The sequence below is a fragment of the Argiope bruennichi genome, chromosome X1 (assembly GCF_947563725.1).
Source record: "Argiope bruennichi chromosome X1, qqArgBrue1.1, whole genome shotgun sequence".
NCBI lineage: Eukaryota > Metazoa > Arthropoda > Arachnida > Araneae > Araneidae > Argiope > Argiope bruennichi.
In genome coordinates, this window is record NC_079162.1 from 126420229 (window position 1) to 126440113 (window position 19885).

General features: G+C 28.5%; 1 protein-coding gene and 1 long non-coding RNA gene across 4 annotated transcripts in view; one reads left to right on the forward strand and one right to left on the reverse strand.

The window, feature by feature from the left end:
* Positions 1-9452, reverse strand: part of LOC129958055 (uncharacterized) — a 125695-nt gene extending 116243 nt beyond the window's left edge. Inside the window, exon 1 of the long non-coding RNA XR_008783120.1 lies at positions 9230-9452. This is a non-coding gene — a long non-coding RNA (uncharacterized LOC129958055). The remainder of the gene's footprint in view (positions 1-9229) is intronic.
* LOC129958053 (hepatocyte nuclear factor 6-like) overlaps positions 1-19885 on the forward strand; it is a 183364-nt gene that overhangs the window by 102521 nt on the left and 60958 nt on the right. The gene's annotated exons all lie outside the window — the stretch shown is intronic.

Here is a 19885-nt window from a genome sequence, read left to right on the forward strand (position 1 = left end):
AGGAAAAAAAATGAAAGGGAAATTTTAGTTCTATTTTGCAATTAAATTATTCAGTTAACTGTTTAAAAGTATCATTTACCCTAGTTTATGAAAAAAAGTAGCTTTATATTAAAATATTTGTTTGGAAAAAGAAAGAACGGGCGAAAATCATTTTGTATACTTTTAGTTACAACATGCAGGCAACCAAAAGCATACAATAATTGAAGAATTGTTTAAAAAATAACGTAGAAAATTTAATCCGTTGTTTGAATCCAGCACTTTTAAAGAATAAAAAAATGGGATGCTATTGTAAATTCGTTAAAACAACCAGTCGAATTTGATTTTTTTAAGACTTGGAAACACGATAGGGAAATTTTTGCAAATGCTAATTGAGTCCGTCATTTATATGCAAACTCTTATAAACATTTATTTATGTAAAACAATCGTCTAGTTGTTTTTTTATTACGTGCATTACTGCTAAGAATTGTACACTTGTTCTAATTATTTATTAACTCAGAAGGTTATGGAGGGTTCTCTATTAATCCAAATAACCCAAAAACTAGCCAATAAGTAAAAACTAGCCTTCAGATAATGCACTCTTCATATCGATGATGTACTGCTAAAAGTGGTAATATAAAAAAAATAGAATTAATGATTTTTTTTTTTTTTGCTTTAAAATTTCATTTCTGTAATAACCTATCAAAACATCGTCAGCATACACATATGAAGCACATATGTTGCAATTATTTTGTTATAGAGATTATAAAGTTAAACAACAAGGACATATTAAACCATTTTTTTCCTTTTGAGATGGTCACTTTTAGCAACATATCGATTATATTTTAAATAAATAATACATAGTTTCGCCGACAGTTGACCTTGTGCGACGCAAAGTTTATAGAGGCAAATAAAATACCTTGACCACCTACGCATGAAAGACTAGACTAGACTGCAGAATTCATTGATCCTTAATCCTTCTACTTTTTCTTCTTATTATGACAAGATCTGCAGGCATTCATACTGGGAATCTTCTTACATAACGCTATTAGACATTTATTACGATAAATTTTCACTGATGAAAGGGTGATCAACCATCATTTCGTAACAGCTTAGCAACCTCGCTAATCTCATCTTACTCAATATGGAAGCTGATTTTGGATTTCTTTCTCTATTTTTTTATTACGTTTGCTATCCCTATTTTTTCCTCGAATTTTTATATTTTTTAGGTATATTCCTTATAGGAAGACATCCTATTGTAATGGTTCTCATGACGTGACTTTCTGAACATTTCTGCAGATGTTGCCAATTTTGAAAAAAAAAAAATGAAAGAAAATTTCTACTTTTCTTTCATTTCCATAATTTAAAATTGTTTAAATGCTCGTGGAGTAAAGATTAAAATCTTGAATAAAATTAATTAAATGAAAATAAAGAAGAAGAAAGATTTGATGGCAATATTAGGTAAAAATGATTAATTTAAAAATTTCGAGAAGTGTTTTTTTTTAATTCTTTCGAATACATTTATTGTATAAAGAAATTACAAGTGTATACCATACGCCGCCATGCACTCGATTTTTTTTCCATAGCTATTTCACCTTTTAAAATAAACCAAATTATTTTCTAAAACTATATTTTCCTCTTGACAATATACACAAGACATGCTGATTACATGATCTCAGTAATAATTTGGGATTGAATTGAAATCTATCAATAAGTGTTTGTTTTAAGTGTAGTAGGCTGCGTCTTTAAGTTTTATTAAATACTGTAGGGAAGATTCAATTTATACTTTCCTATTCAAAGAAAATAATTATAAAATTGATTGTTACAATAATCAACCAATTTGCTAACAGGATATCAATTATCTTGCAAAAACATAAAATGAGTTACTGCTCACATTTTGAACTACATTTCTTAAATTTATTATAATTTTTCTTAAAATTTGGCATATTTTGTGCAATAAATATTAGTTGTGTTATTTAAATGCATTCGTTATTCTGGAGCTTTTGTTAATTTGGGGTGCTTTGGACTGATGTCTGTCGCGTTACTGAGAGCATACTGTATTAAAAAAATACAACCCTCATAGCTTTTACTCAAGTATGGGTACTTGTACTGAACGCCTAATAGCGATTAATCACTAAAGATATGATAGTTTATTGATTATGCTCGCCAACGGCATGCGGTTAAGTCTAAAGTTCGCCAATAACCTGCAGTTAATACACAAATGCCGAAATATATTTTTTAATCTGACGATTTTTAAAAGCCTTACTTTTACTCCAATTAATAGTTATAATTGAAATATTCAAAACCACAATTAACAAATCATAATTCCAGCATTAATTTTAAAAAGCAGATGAATTCTCCCACCAATATAATGGAAGAATTAAACGATAAATTCGTATTTTCTATGATAAACGGTATCATCTGCATTTAATTGAAAAAAAAATTGCAAACGGCAATTCAAATATGTTTAAAAATCAGATATATGCTTTTAATTCTTGCTAACTGATACAGACCTTTGGATTTGTTTAAAAAACTTCAAAGGTTTTCAATAATATAAACTTTGTAACAAAACCTATATTTGTATATTATTTCATTGTTTTTGTTAAAGAATTGAAAAGAATTTGCAAACAATAACTTAGATGGGGAAAAAATCTATCTTTGTTTACCAGCTTCCTGAGAGGATTTTTTTTTAATGGCAAGCGCATAAGCTATTTGATCTGAAACTTCCAATTTTCTCTGCTTCATGTTCTAACCCTCCAACACGAAGATCAACCCAAAAAGATAGATATTTTACTGTTAAAACAGCTCAATTATTGGAGATATTATTTTATTTTCAATAAATTCTCTACTTATTCTCCGTAAACTAATTATTATTTCACTGTATATGTTCATTCTTATCAAATCTTCTTTCGATTACGTTTATTTTTCTTTTAGACTTTGTCATGAAACATTCTAATAAGACTATAAAATTTAAAAAAAAGTTTTATATTAATGAAAGTTTGATTATTTTTATGTTTTCTTAAAGCTGTGAAATTATTTCAGTGATCTTTGCTAAATTGGCATAAATATTTCATTTATAAAATATTTGGTTTATATTTCATTTTTCTGACAATGAATGTTTATCTTTCAAATATAACGAAAGACAACAAAAATTATAAAGAAAGAATATTCTTAAACCAGTATTGTAGCTTCTCTATAAAAATAATTGGCCTATAAGCAATACTTAAATAATAAACGAAACTAATGCAAATTAAGTACAGATTCTTTAGCAGTATGATTTAAAGTGCTTTATTGAAAACTAGTTTCCTTTTTTCCTAAAGAAAAGCACTCAGCATTAATGCTCTTCAGTCGAACTTTTGAATATTTCATCACAGAATCTACCATAAAATTTACAATGCAAACTGGAAAATAATTGGAATCATTTCTTAAAATTTAAAAATTGATTCTCAACTCAATTATTGTAATAACGCAAACTTTCTTCTTTGTTGGGAAATCGTTTTGAAGAAGGAAACCCTTCGACGGCTAAATGAAAGATCTGGAGGGTTCTTCAAAAGAAGCCGCACGCATGTATGTGACAAGAGGGTAAGATTCATCCCTCACTAGAGAGGGAAAAAAACTCCACACGCTATCCGACTGAATAATGTTTGTTGAGGGGTTCTTGAGGGCGAAACTCAGTATGCTCTGCCAGACTTGTTAAAAACAGAATAGCAGGTTGCAGAGTGACAACAGAAGAGATTGCTGAGGACGGTTAGTTTAGGAAGGGCTAGTAATGGCAAACTGGAAAAAAATACAGAAGTAATGACAGCTTTTCTACCATACTATAAGGGTTTTGCTAATTATTTTTACTAGTTTGGAAAATGACAAAAAAAAAATCTAAATTTATTCCTCTATAAATGACTTCTTATACTATATATGCTATCCGACTGAATAACGTTGTTTGAGGGGTTCTTGATGTCGAAACTCAGTATGCTATGTTAAAAAAAAAAAAAAAAAAAGATAGCGAGTTGCAGAGTGACAACAAAAGAGATTGCCGAGGACTGATAGTTTAGCAAGCATTAAAAATCACAAATTGGAAAAAAAAACTACGAAAGAAATGACAGCTTTTCTACCATATTATAAGGGTTTTGCTAATTATTTTTACTAGTTTGGAAAATGACAAAAAATCTAAATTTATTCCTCTATAAATGGTTTCTTATTTTATATAAGCTGGAACCCGGCGCTTTGCTGCCGCAGAGGAAATAATTTTGAAAATATCGTTTGGAATTTGAAATAGACCTGTTCTTTAATTAGGAATGATAGAAAGAATGATATTTATTTTCTTATCGACAATAAATACATTCAATGAAATTGAATGATATATAAAGGAGAAATATAAATAGTATCTACTCTATTTTATTTTTTTGACATTATTATTCAAGTATACTTTAGAGTAGACAATATTTTTTTATTTTATTTTTCCGTCTTCAGCAAAAACAAATAAATTTTGTGGCTGCCCGACTTACGAGCACCCAACATACAACTGGCCATGTGAAAAACATAGATTTTCTAAGTTCAAAGAAATAAGTTAGCGAAGTTTTATCGCAGTCGGATGAGTAGTTCGTCAGCGCATAAAATACGAACAAACAAAAATTCATTTTTATATATTAGATATGTTTTCGTGCATGATCTTGAAAGATTGTGCATGCAATCATTTAATAAATGTGCATTCTAATAGCTTTCCTCGTATGAATGCTATCTTTTCATGAATTACCATATTTCATTTAAGATTCACAATACAAATTATTCATCTATGAATAATATTTGTTTATAACCGTCAGTCTTGTTTTATTGAATGTTTTATTCTTTCTAAATAGATTCTGAAAATCACTGCCATTCAATAGACGAAGTATTATTATGAGATTAATATGAAACTTCGAGCATATCATACGCTGCCGTAGGGTTCTACAAAATTCCATTTATGTCGTCAAGTAAACATTTATATAGATACTGATATTAAATCGAAATCCTCTTTCCGAATATTCAGTTCTGTAATCAAAATACGGATCTTCGTAAGCCTATTTATATTGCCAAGAGAAATTTCATTTTAGTTTATATATCAGTTTTTTAAGAATATTCCATGATTTTTATACTCTCCCGGAACACATTTATTCCTATTCTAATATTTAAAACAAAAAAAAAATTCCTTCGAATGCATTTAGGAATTTTCAATGGATTTAAAATCAGAATTAAGAGCAAAACGTCATAAAAATTTTAAAATTTATGTGATCTGAAAAAAAGAATTATATTCAAAATTGTCAAGAAGCAGGGCGAAGTTTCAGATTGCTCTACCAGACTACAAAGCGGAAGAAAACGCAAATTAAATTTATGTTGTAAAAATAAATTCAATCTAGGTCGTTTTGGCGCCGCACTTTATTTCTCCGACACCTTACTGTCTAAAGAAGAATCGTAATCATTTATAACAAATGATTTTGAATACCGTTATGAAACTACCCTTATTATGATAAGGGAAGTTTACTGTCTAAGGCTTTTATTTTCAGAAAAAATTTGCTTTCAGTCTGGAAACTTATAATTCATTTATAAAATTTATTATATAGATTAAATAAATGGATAATTTTGGAAAAGGAAATATTTCAATGAAAAAAAACATGCGCGAAGTGATGTTTACTTTTTAGAAAGAAGATAGAATTTTGTTAAATGATGCACAGTTTCTTTCTAGGTATTATTTTCATCTCATAAATGCAGACTGAATGCATAAATCTCATAAATACATACACTGAAAATTCTCTAAAATTTTGCTTTTCATTCTCATTTAGAATATAAAAATAATTTAATAATTCCTAAATAGTTTAATGCTAAAGCAAAATATTAAATCACATAAAACTGCAATTAATGCTTATTGAAATTTTTACATTATTTATTAATTGAATTCTAATCATATGAATTTTATAAATTTCATTCTAATCTTATGAATATTGGTTCATTGAATTCTAATCATGTAAATTTCATTCTAATCATATGAATATGGGCTGATTGAATTCTAATCATATGAATTTCATAAATTTCATTCTAATCATATGAATATGGGTTCATTGAATTCTAGTCATGTAAATTTCATTCTAATCAAATGAATATGGGTTGATTGAATTCTAATCATATGGTAATCTCGATCTATTCTGATTTCTCTGGGAAGCCAAAAAAATAATTAATAGATGAATAATTATTTTTAATTTGAATTTTGAGAAGCACTAAAGAAATCTTCCATGGGCCAAAAGATTGCGCATTTGTGATCAGAAGAGTCTCGTGCTAAGCTGAAACTTGTTATATTTACCCAATAACTAAATTTTTTCCTAGAAATTCCCCCAGTTTTGAAAAAATGGAGAACTTCGACTACTTTGAAATCTTAAAATATGGATATTGAGATTCTAAATACAATATTTTGCTTTTCATATCAAACTATATTATAAATCATTAAGATGATGAAAATGTTTGAAAATGATCACTTATTTCCGTTCATCCAATAGCAATTTTTCGATAATACCATGAAAACTGTGTCTCTGTAAACTTGCTTTCTTAGAAGTACAAAATGATCATGCACTCAAATCAATCTTAGAGTTATCTTATTAACATTATCGATTAAGCATTAAATTACTTAATTGTACAATGTGTGTTTTAACTCGTTTTATAAATAATTTATTTTTATTAACATTAATTCATTGACATATTTTATTACTAAAGTATTTACACTTCATGGCTAATTCTTTGATACCGATAAAATGACAAAGTATTTAATTTTATTTCATATGCATGCCATTAATAGTAAAAACTACACAAAATTTATAATTTTTTTCATTAAAAAAGACTTAAAAATATTTTAGTTGTGTGAATGTGAAAGTTATTTTAATTATTTCTTTTTTTAATGAAATTTGAAACGTAAATAGGTTATATAATTTATTTAGATCCTTAATACGGCCCCTCAAGTGGTGAATAATAACGGCCCCTCAAAAATAATGCAATAAAACTATATATAGACAATTAATAATTAACTTTTTTTACTTGATATTATCTTGGCTATTGTCGGATACAATTTTCTACTGCAGCATCATTATCATCACTATAAAACTATTTTTATCAGTACAAAAGCTTTCATTAAATCAGTTTTCATGATTTCATAACACATTTTAATTTATTTTTCTGGGGCTTTAAGTTCAACATATTTAACATAGATTTTAGAGCATGTTGCATTTATGCTACGTGTTTTCAAATAATAAATAATTACAAGTTGTTCTGTGTTTTATTATTGTACAGACATTAAAATGCAGAATAAAGCATATAATGCAAAATCTTGCTGCACAGTCAAAAAATTCGAATTCGAGATTTTAATGATTCTCCACGTTTCAGATCTTCCTAAGTTCTAAAAAAAATACTTTTGGCATTATGTCTATCTGTCCGTGAACAGGATAACTCAAAAATGCTTTGAGCTAGACAGACAAAATTTGGTGCATGGACTTCCAACCAAATTTGTAGATTTCTATCAAATTTTAAGCGAAATCTATTCAAACAAAATCTGTCTGTCTATCTGTGTCTTCGAATACAAGAGAACTCCAAAACTTCAAAATGTAAAGAACTAGATAGAAAAAAAATTGTTTACAGATTTAACATATAAAATACAGATTCTTTTCAAATTTTTGAACCAAATCTGTCAAAAGATTAACCTTATTTTTGTCTATACTTTTGCATTCATGTAAATGCAATGCAATAATTATAAAAAACAATGATTGAAATAAATGAAATTTGGTATGTGATCTTGTGCTTACAACTGTAGTTCTATGTCAAAGTTTGGTTTCAATAGGTAGGAAAAAAGGCATCCAAAATATATATTAGCTCAATAGATTCAGTAGAAATGCTAGATACGCGCCAAAGATCTATATTCTTTACCATTGTTCATCAATACCACTCAAGATATTCGCGGTCTTACCGAGGTTCATAATTTGGGGGGGGGATAAGACCTTTAGTAGAGAATATGAAGGAAAATTTCGTGAAAACCACTCCACCGGTGTATTAACAGCATCTCAGCGATTTCTACTATGTCACTATTGCTGGTCAATGACACACGGTCAATAATATATATTTATTAGAGTATATGTGATGAAGTTTTAAATCTTCATCATAGACTCAGGCTGGTGTATTAACAACATTCCAGCGGTTTCCCGTTAAAGATCGCATTCTAATAAGCTCCTTCGTTACCATTTTTCTCTAACGTGGTTATATATCAAATGCTCATATGCAACAGAAAATCAGCTGAAATTGTTTACATTTGCCAATAGCTCGAAATTTTCGTATTGTTTACATGTTTGCGTCGACGGAAAAATATAAAATAACATTGAAATTGAACTCTCTAGCATTAGAGGATAACAGACTTTGCTGCTAAAACTACCAATTTATCCATTTCATCAATAATCAATTTTAAAACGTTGAAACTGGAAATAACATTGAATTTTTTTTGACATAATAACATTTCAATAACTTTTCCTTGTAAATTTCAGAATTTCATAGCAAATACATTTTACCAATATAAATAGACCACGCAAACAGACACAGACATCCAAATGGAAATTAATTGCAAAATTCCTATTTTATCACATATATTTTTTGGCAAAAATAAATAAAAGGATACATTATTGTATTATAATTTTTTATATTAATAAGTCTATTGTGCAGTAGTTTGATTGGCTAATTGTATGTATTTTGCAATTTTGAAATCGAAATGTATAAAATGTTAGATTTTTAGAAGTTCAATTTACTATAACAATATTTTTCAAGTCCGCCATTAATCAAACACAACTAAGTTTTATATAAAAAAGAGGATATTTTTTCTGTGAGAAATCAGATTAAAAATTGACCCCTCGGGATCCTAATATCTCGTGTAGTTGAAAGTGTCAGATAATTAGTACGCAGTAGAAAAATCAGTGGTAAATAAAGAGAATCAGTTACCAAGTTCTCGCCAAGGTGAAAAATATTATAGCCAAACCTATCAAAACTCTTCAAACTGATTAGCATAATAAGATATTTAGAAAGTAGTAAAACTCTTGGCGACTTATCGTTTTAAGAAAGTTACAACTTGGCGCCATTAGCCGCCATTGTATCCGATTCTCCAATATAGATATTAATCTCCAATATAGAAAAGTAAAGATATTTACAAAAATTAAGAAAAACATACGTAAAAAGAAGATAAACCAACAAAATGTAAACATACCAAATACTGCGAAATGGAAGAAGTAACAGATGTCCAGAAGTTAAAGACACATCTTTATGGAAAAACCTAGCAACGACTCACTATGACGAAAAATGGACACGCGTATTAATTACAAACCCTAGCGTCATCTATAAAAAGAGCAGCCCCTGCAGAAGTTATTTTTGTAACTGAGGGATGCTCTCCTATTAAAGAAAATAGCCTATTAAAGTTCTGCAACACATGCCTTATTGAAACCTTCAATGCTGCAATAATTTTTCGGGAATACAATTGTTGTGTACAGTAAAACCTGTTTTTGTGCGGTCCTTTTTTATGCGATTTTATTTTTGTGCATTTTTTTTTTTTTTTTTTTTTTTTTGATGCGGTATATGAATTTCAATGGCGTTGGTGCTGTTTTCTATCAGTGTACATATACATTTCAAGACGCTCTGTTCATTTATTTTAAACGGTCACCCGACAATGTACATTCAATTATTTTCGCTCGACGCGCTAGCAGCATACGCTTCGTATTCCGAGTTTTATCCCCTATTCACGTAATATTAAGGATTCATTTTATAATGAGATTAAGGTAATAAATTAATTACCTTTGTTTCTACTTGTATATAGTTTTCATGATTTTTATTTTATTTTCAGATATAATTCCTTTAAAATGAATAATTGTAGCAAAAAAAAAAGGGGTGGGGGAGACAATTCCATTAGAAACAAAAATTCTAATATTAAATAGACTAGCAGTCCATCTCCGTTTAGGATTAGCAGTCAATTATGCAACGAGTAGCAGTAAATTATGTAATGTGCCTTTTGAAAACTTCTCCATGTATAAAATGAGTAATTAAACTTTTTTAAGTTTCGTTAAAGTATTGTTTAAAAGTTAACGTTAAAATGTTTCCATGTGTAATTTAATTATTTATGTTGTTTGGATGCGCTTTCTCGTGTATTTCGTAAATAATTGGCGCATTTTCTAAGTGCGGCTTTTTTTTTTATGCGGTCCCTGTTCGCCGCATAAAAAAAATTTCAGTGGTATGTCGTACAAAATTGTTTATTATATGTAAGTATTTATGAAATTTCCGGATATTATTTTTCTGTGGTTTCTTTTATGCGGCCACTATCTGTCGCATAAAAGCACGTTTTACTACAGATTCTTAAGAAATTTATCTTTTGCCTTAATATAAGAATCTCTATATTACAATTTTTTAAATTCTACTATATTCGGGGGAAAAATTGTTTATTAATTTTTTAACACTTAAGTTTGAATGAAAGTTACTAATTATGAATTGAAATCAAATTTTTCTTTTCTATCATAAATTCTTAGAAATGTACCACATTAGTCTTGATAAATCAAGACTAATGTCTAAATAATTTCCTTTCTCTTGAGTTTGATTAGTCTTATTCAGATTTAATTATTTGAGTAAAAGCTAATGATAAATTCAGTTTTTCGATTTTTAATAAAAAGCAAATTATCTATATATCTAAAATCATTTATTTTATTTTTTCTACTTTCGTACTAATGCAGAAAGATATTAGTCAAAGCGCTAGAAAAGGTCATTCCCACTGGAATTCCTTTGATGAGGCCGTAAAAATTGACTCCGTTAAAAAGATAATTTTCCGAAATATTGAATTTACAAACCTCAGTGCAATCAATTTTCCAAATAACGTCTTTATATAAAATTTCTTCGAACATAGATCCACTTGCTTCCAATAATTTTTCATGTGGCAAATTGGTGTAAAGATTCTCGAAGTCGAAGGCATTCACGTGAAAAATAACATTTATTGTTAAAGTGATTGTTACCTATAAAGTGACGTATTGTTGTTACCTATAAAATTGTCCTATAGTTTAATTTTATCCAGCTTAATATTCAATAACTTTCAAAAAATTATTTCCTCATGTAGTAATTGGAACTTTCGGAACTGCAAACTACGAATCCGCATTTTATTGGCGTTTTGTTAAATTTAACCTCTAAGCATACTATGATGAATTTGACCCGTGCCCATATTGAATATTTTAATTTTAAATCTGCAATTAAGTATTTAAGTAATGTAAAATGCAAAAATAACTTAAAATAAATAATTATTTCAAATGCCCTTATATTACTATAGGAATTGAAATATTAATGGTAAAAGATATCGTCTAATTCTTCTAAATAAGATGTCATCTAATTAGAAAAGTAAATTCATATATCAAAGGATTAATGATTGTGTTTAGTTTAGTTATATTAACGTCTCGTTTTAAAGCAACACTTGGGCTATTTTGGGACGGACCTTGTAATTTAGGAACCGCAGTCAGATGAGGAAGACGACACCTGAGCTGGCACCCCTCTCCAAACTTCCACACCACACCAGCTTGAGGACTAATGGTTGGGAAGATATATGGGTAATTCAAAGAACAAATCTTGATCTTGACCTTTTTTTGCATCTTCTTTTCCAATTCTTTCTTACTACTCTTAATTAAATTACAACTTGCATTAGAATCATATTTATTAATTAAATTCTCTTTGTAATAATATTTGCACATTAGACAAAAATTATTAGTTGCACTACACTACCATAACAATAAACTTATCCTTTAGATTTTTGATAGCATTTAAAATTAGTATGTCAACACAGAAGTCTCTTTCTAAAAATTATTTAATTTAAATTTAACCAATTTTTCTAAAAACCTTTTGGTGGCCAGTGGCACCTTCTAGCTATTACAGATATAAAAGTACCCAAGTCTTTACCAGTGGACGACAAAATCGTTTAATGATTTAATTCTCTCCTTATTCAGAATTTAGTTCCATTAAATCTTTTGAAATTTTAGATTCGATAGTTTTTAAGTTACCGATTATAATATTCCCTTTGTTCTTGTCAATGCATTCCTTACATTTATCGTTACTACAATAAAAGTATGTATTATTAATCTTGCTCAATATTCTACTAATGTAGTTATAATGTCAAACTCGTTTTTTAAGGTTTTAAAGTATCTGTAAACAATCGAAATTTTGTCCGTTCCCTTAAACGAAAAAAAGAAAAAAAATCATTTTTATCATATACTATTCCGGGTATTTCTAAATCCTAGAATAAGATATCCAGAAATCTTATAACACAATATTCTTTATGCTGACTGTAGCAACCACCGAACAATAACTCGTTATCTCCACTTTTGAGTTTAAATTCAATCAAATCCATTTTGAATCCCCATCTGAAGGTGACCCTTGACGAAATCTCTAAGATTCTTGAAATTCCGATTTTTCCCATTTTTATATATAAATTAATGTTTGCATTAGTTTTATAAAACTTATTTCAGTTATCCTGAAAATGGAATAACTTATTCAACTGTACTTTTTTTTTGCTTTATATTAAAAATTTGTCACATTTTATCGCTGCATTTAAATCAGCCCTGAGAAGCAATGCTTGTTTTCAAACTTTATTTACAAGATTAAAAGGCTTTCATATCAGTTAGATACGAAAGCGTCTTATTTCTTAACAATCATTGAAGCCATTTCATATTTTTACATCAAGGTTGGGTTAGGGTTTGTAAATTCATGTCACTCAACGAGCCAAAATTAAGATAATAGATTAGAAGGGACCCTTTATTAATTTTTATTTATATTCACTTAATAAAACATTTTTATCCTCCAACATGAATATGTATATTAACTTTTTATTGTATTCTATATTTATTCATTAGGAAATAAAAATATTGTTTCCATTCTTTTAAATTTATCAAGAGCTTTGAACTGCTTTAAAATTAGAGAATTCTTGCTTTTTTCATTTAAATATTTTAATAACTTTGGCAAGTGAAATTTAAAATTTTGATAGAATATTTTATTAATAAAATAAACTAAATGAATATTCATTCGAAATCATCTAAGTGGCAGGAATATCTTCTCAGTTTTTATCTATAATAGATAAGGCCAAAGAAATCTGTAACGCTGGATGGAGTTAAAAATGTCTCCATTCCATTAATCTGCGTTATCATCGGATGCACAGATATTAATTATTATTTTAATGAGTAGTTTTTTTATATTTAAATTGACTAATTTATCGATGTACGAATCAACTTGAATAAAAATTAATTATAGAATCATGATCTTCCCTTTTTATTTACATTTTTTATGGTGGATTGTAGCAATGGTCAATTAGCTGAAGTCTGCAATTTCTATTATTTCATATTCATGCTGATTCATTGGACATTATTGCTAATATTTCCCTTCACCATCATTGCTTTCTCGTATAAAAAGTATAGAGAGTGTATTATAATTGTCAAAAAATTTAAACTAAGACTTTGACGAATTTCCATATTTCAGACCTCCATGAGCTCGAAAAACATTTTTATTTTACATATGTCTATGTCTATCTGTGACAAAGACAACTCAATAACGCGTCGAGTTAGACAGATGAAATTTGATATATGACCTTTACACTAAATTTGTAGATTTCTACCAAATTTTGAGAAAAATCTATTCAGAGAAAATCTGTGTATCTGACTATTTGAATATAATTTAACACGTTAACTACAAAAAGAAAAAACTAGATGGATAAATTTTGGTGCACAAATTCAAAATATATTATTTAGACATTTATAAAATTTTGAGCCAAATCCAACTAGGGGTTGAACGTCTGTCAGTTTGTATTTTCAGGAGCATTGAAACGCGATAACTCATAAACGGAATGACTCAAATATATCAAATTTGGGATATGATTTTGTGACCATAAGTGTAGTTCTGCTTCAAATTTTGATTTCAATCTGCTGGTAAAAAATATGCCTAAAACATAAATTTGCCTTTATTCGGGAGTGCGCGAGAAAGTTTTGGGGAAACCCCTGCCGTTGTCTTTTATTTGGTATTGCATTTTTTTTTCTCTTAGTGGATCACTATTTGTTTCATTATAATCTTAAGTAGTTAGTTTTGATTTGAATGTTCGCGAACGTTATGGGTAGAGAAAATCCCATTGCAAAGAAAAATTTTTATTGTTACTATATATTTACATTTAAAGTCTACTACAAATAAAAAAAATATTTTTAAACACTTGACCATTATTCATGAGATTTTCTACTACAGCTTTCGTTGGTTAATTTGCGGCAATCATAACTATGATGTTGTCAAAAGGATAACAACGCGTCTAGATAGACACATCTTCTAGTAACTTAGAACCATTGTTCAAAAGGACAGCAATCGTAAGATAAATGAAATACTCTTCATTAGTAAGAATAATACCATACTTTTTTCAAATACAAACGATTGTTTTTTAATCAACTTCGTAGAAGTTATGTACAACACCATAACTTTCATTTTATTGGTAGAAATGCTTTAATTTAAGGTAATGTAATTGTAAAAAATGAGTTATGTTGAACTATCATAACAACTAATACTTAATCAGTTAATAGTTAAAACTTAATGCCAACAGCTAATACTTAATCCCTTCGAATCCTATTTATGGCATACATTAGAATAAAAAATAAGATAATCGTTCGTTGGGAGAAAGAAATATTTCCCATTCAGATATTCTCCGAGCAATTTTTGCATTATAACTGATAATCTATTATTGATAAATACCTATCATAAAATTTAATTCGTACGCTGGAGTAAAACCACATCATTAAGCTGGAACCATGAAACTGGAAACCACTTCAAATATAATGAATGTTAGATTACCGTTTGAATTAAAAACAGACGACTCTAAAAGAATGCGCTGTCTTAAAATGATGGAGACCCACATTTTTGCAACTTCCATGTTTTATAAATCTGAGATGGAGCATCAGTTTTTCTAGAATTTGTATTGCCAAGATGGCTTTAACTTCTTCTTCTGAAAGATAATTGATATCCAGCCGTTATTAATTATAACAATTAAATGTACTCCTTTCACTGAATCATTGCTATTTGTAATATTATTAATATACTGAGAGTCCATTTCCTGTAATAAATAATCGTAACGTATCGTTATGCTACGCAAATAGAATTTATACAATTAGTTTCGTTTATTTCGGTTTATAAGTCTCATCAAAAGAGAGATAAAAATCTTGGGGATTTTTGTTGTATGCCAATAATATATATTGACGAGATGGCATAAACCTCTTATTCTGAAAGAGAACTGGGCATTATTTCTGGGGAAAATCAGGCATTATTTAATTATAACAGTGACGATTAACAAGAGTTCTTTTACTGAATCATTGCTGTTTATCATATTATTAGTACACAGAGAGTCGGTTTCCCGCAATAAACAATCGCAATGAATCATGAATTAAGTTACTTGCGTTTGTTTCGGGTTATAAATCTCATCATAATAGAAGCGAAAATCTTGGAGATTTTTATTGTAAATCAGTAATTTTTTTAATTATGGAAGCTGACCTTAAATCTGACGGCGTACAAGAAGCTGAGGACTCGAAAATATTAATTACTATTGATTGTTTCAGATACTGGTACGCAAAAACAATTCAAAGATATATATTATTCCAAATCTTTCATTAAAATATTATAAAAACATTATAATTAATCGAATTTTCTTTTGTTCATCTTATTAAACGCTTTTCTATTTCTTAGGGCGAGAAAAAGTTTTTTGCGTTAAATGAATCGAAAAAAGTTTCAAAACCTTTTCTCCAATTACTGACTCTTTACTCGTAAAATGAGATATTTTTAGGAACGCATCACTTAAACTTTCATTTTGAAGCAGAATATTTATATTTTATACTTTAAACACAAGAAAAGTTCATGTATTTTAGTTGATAATGAATAAGGCTCTCAGTCATCATGTTAGAATAAAATGAAAAAGTTTTAATAATAGTTAAACTAAATTATTGTTCTCCTTCGATATTTTAAATTAATGCTTTTTACTATAGACTAATCATTCAATAAGTTAAACAGTTATATTATTTTATCACTATAGACTCTGCGTATTCAACATGTTTTAGAGATTCATAAAAATAAGATACTAAACTTCAAAAATAAATTTAAAAAAATAGCCGTTTTTCGCACTTATCTAATAAACATTGTTTAGTTTTGTACCTGGTGCAATGAAGTAATAAAATGAATATGTGTTACTGCATTTTACCTGATTTTATATTAAAGCTTGTTTGTCTTGATATAGCCAAACACCTAATATAAAATATAATCAATGCAATAATACAAGACATACATTTATGAAAAAGAACGAACGAATCCTAGAATGGAATGCAATCAAGCACTCGGTAAGAATATCCCAAATACAATATTAAACTATTTTGGCTAATTACCTTCGGTTAAGAGCATTCAAGTAAAATAGATGCATCATAAATATTTTTAAAATAAGGTTCTCACACGTAAAAAAGGAAAAAAAAAAAAAAAAGCTTGGAAAAGTTTAAGTAGAATGACTATCAATGCATGTACTTAAAGATACTTGATTATCATTTGGTCACCTGGCGACAGTTTGTGACCTTTCCCAATGATATTAGAGGAGGATGGGTGCGGTTCCCTTTGTGAGCATCCGATCACTTCTTGAGGATATTTTGAGGCCCTTTTCCTTCCATAGAAGTCCTGACTACGCCCCTGCTGTAGTTTCCCTACATGGGAAAGCCAAATCAGGTGTAATCTATCGGAGAGTGGAAAATGTATTCATTGTTGCAGTTAATTTATGTCAAATCTATCCTAATATCTTATAGTTGCTAACTTAATAAGGCTTTTAAGTAAGCATTGTTACTTTAAATTGGTATATTTTAATAAGAATAAAATCTGATTGGGTAAAAGCATCCTTAGTGCGAAGAGAAAAATTCGAGCATTATTTTACATGGTGATCGGTAAAGTCCTTTTAAGCCCTTTAAATTCAAAAGGGACTATCGTGTAACCAAGGAGGTGAAATGTACCTATAGTAGAGTGATTATGATGGATTTATTTAGATAGCTTATAGCGCTCCTAGAAGTAAAATAATGAAGTTACAAAAATAATTTTAAAAAAATAAAAGAGAAGGGCCAAAAAATCCAGTTGGAAAGATGTGCTTAATACCATAATAAAAAAGGGGAAAACTTTCGTGGTTGTTTTCAGAGTGAACTGCGAAATGAAAATAAAGCAATGAAAAAAGTAAACACAAATAACAAAAAGAAAAACAAAAAATCTAAAAATACACTGGGGGGGGGGGGGTAATACCTGAAAATACATTTTTCAATTTAGGATAAACTCTTTTTCAAGTCACGGAGAGTTCCTAATTTTAATTGAGAATATCTTTGCCAATTTTACAGATAACTCCATGAAACTTTTTCCTGTGTTTTTATTATGGTATAGCATGTATTTTTCTAAATGAACTTTTTGGCCCATCTCCTTTATTTCTTTAGGTATTTCTTAGAATTTCCTTAGTTCGCTCATAGGGAAGCTGTAACATATCTCAATAAATTCAGCATAGTCACTTTATTATAGGTGCACAATACTTTCCGGGCTATACGAGACGCTGGTTTTAATTCAAAGGGCTTAAAATTACTTTATCATTTAACCTGTATATCCAGAGCTCTTTGAGACAAATTGCTGCATTTCACGTATGCATGAAATTAAGAAATGAAATAAAACATGAAATTAACTTTCATAATTTCGAAAATTTCCATGTACTTAAAGCATGCTCTCATTTCTAGTAAACTTCTTTATATAAAATGTTTGCAAAAAATTTTAAAGAAAACTACTGAGGAAACGCTGTACTGATGCACTAAATTATTTATCACCAAAGTGAATAAATTATAAACAATAGTAATAAAAAAATCTTAAAGATGATTAAAATATTACAAATATGTTGTTGCAAATCTTTAGTTTTTCATTAAACATGCATTCGCCTTTTCATTTATTGTTGAAATTGTGTCTTAGTATTTATTTTGAGATACATATACATTATATTAAAAATAATCATCAACCAAAAGATCAAAGAAACAAAATTCCTGCCATTTATTCGCCATGAATTTTGAACCATGCTAATTAGCACAAATAGAAAAACAAAACCAGGAAATGAAGAATTAGTTAAGGAAACAGACATTTATTTAAGTTGTAATATCTTAATGATTTTTTTAAAAAATCAAGGAGCTTTTGGGATCGTAGCAAGAAAAATGCGCTATTTTTATCGATCTTTTGATTTCCCATTTAATGTTTATATTTCTAGCAAAATGTTTACAAAAGATTTTTAAAGAATCCTTAATTCTCTTTATAATATTATATAATATATGAACGACTTTCACTCATACAAGATTCAATGCTTTTACTCGGTTATTTTTTATTCAAATTAATTTTTTGATCTAATATATACACAAAAAAATAATGAATTGAATCAAGAATTTCTCCACCAGATGTAAAAAATTAAACAAATTTTTTTTCTTGCATGTATTTGTCTGTACTTATAACACAACAGTAGTTACTGTTATGGCGTAGCATTTCAAACTCTGTCCTAGCCAGAGACTAAACAGGAAGACTTAATGAGGCCTCACAACACAATTGCGCCTGTCAAGGGTATATGAAAGACAAACGTCCGTTTCATCTCATATCTTCTAGAAGACCATGCACATGTCAAAGCGTTATGTGCAAAATACCAGCCACCCAGACTCTCTACACCGAAATCTCCATCAACACTGCCAACAAATCATTTTTTTACATTTGTAATAACCATTCGAAATATAAATCAATTACTTTAGAAATGAAACAAAAAATAAATCAAGTCAGTTCCATAGACAGTAACTCTGATAATGCTCTTAATTGAGTTTTTAACCCGAAAATATATATTTATAATCCTAGTAGCTCACAAATATTGTAAAATATTGTATGACATTAAATCTATATTCGCAATATGTTTTTAAATATTGTAGAATATTGTTTAATATCATATAATATTGAAAAATATTGTGCGACAGGCTGCGATACCTGGAAAGTGGACATCTTTCGGCTGCTATCCTACAAATCAAATTTATTTTTCATTTTTCTATAAAACACAATTTTGCATTGTATGCTCAATTGTTCTCTCATTTTAATCTCACTGGCAAACAGCTGTTTTTTCCAAAAATTCAATTTTGGTGTTTATCGCAGATACCCTTCTTTTTCTGTCTGATTAAAATACAGATCAAAATGATTCCCATTCTCAAAGTGACGAAACAAATTTGCTCAGATGCTACCACAAAAAATGACAATACACACTTGAAAACTCAATTTAAATTTGGCCTTCAATACTGGAAATATTTCATTTAACACTCTTACTGAAATCAACACATTTGGCATTCAATATGCTTGGCATTTCATTTCGGCAAATGAACAAATTTGACAACAAATTCGAAATAAATTTTTAAACACTTCTGAGTATTAAATGTATGCTGAACCCTATTTATTTAACTTATTATTGAATTCAAAAAGCACTTCATTTAAACAAAATTATTATGTGATAAATTGATTTTATTTTTATGATTTTACAATTAGAAATTTTTTTCATATCTAAATTTTATTCCTTTTAGGAGGATTATTTAAGGTTTTCTCACCTTGAATTTTAACTTCAACTAACTACTTAATTTAACTACTTAGATATTTTTGCTCCTTTAAAATGCAGTGTTTCAGATACTGCATTATAAAGGAGCAAATACTGCATCAAATTTTCATTTCTGTTTTATGACAAACATGTCGTGCCTCAGGTGCTTTCTAAGTATTATTAGTTATGAAAAATGTTCATAAAACTAATGCGATATAGTTTAAATACATTCTA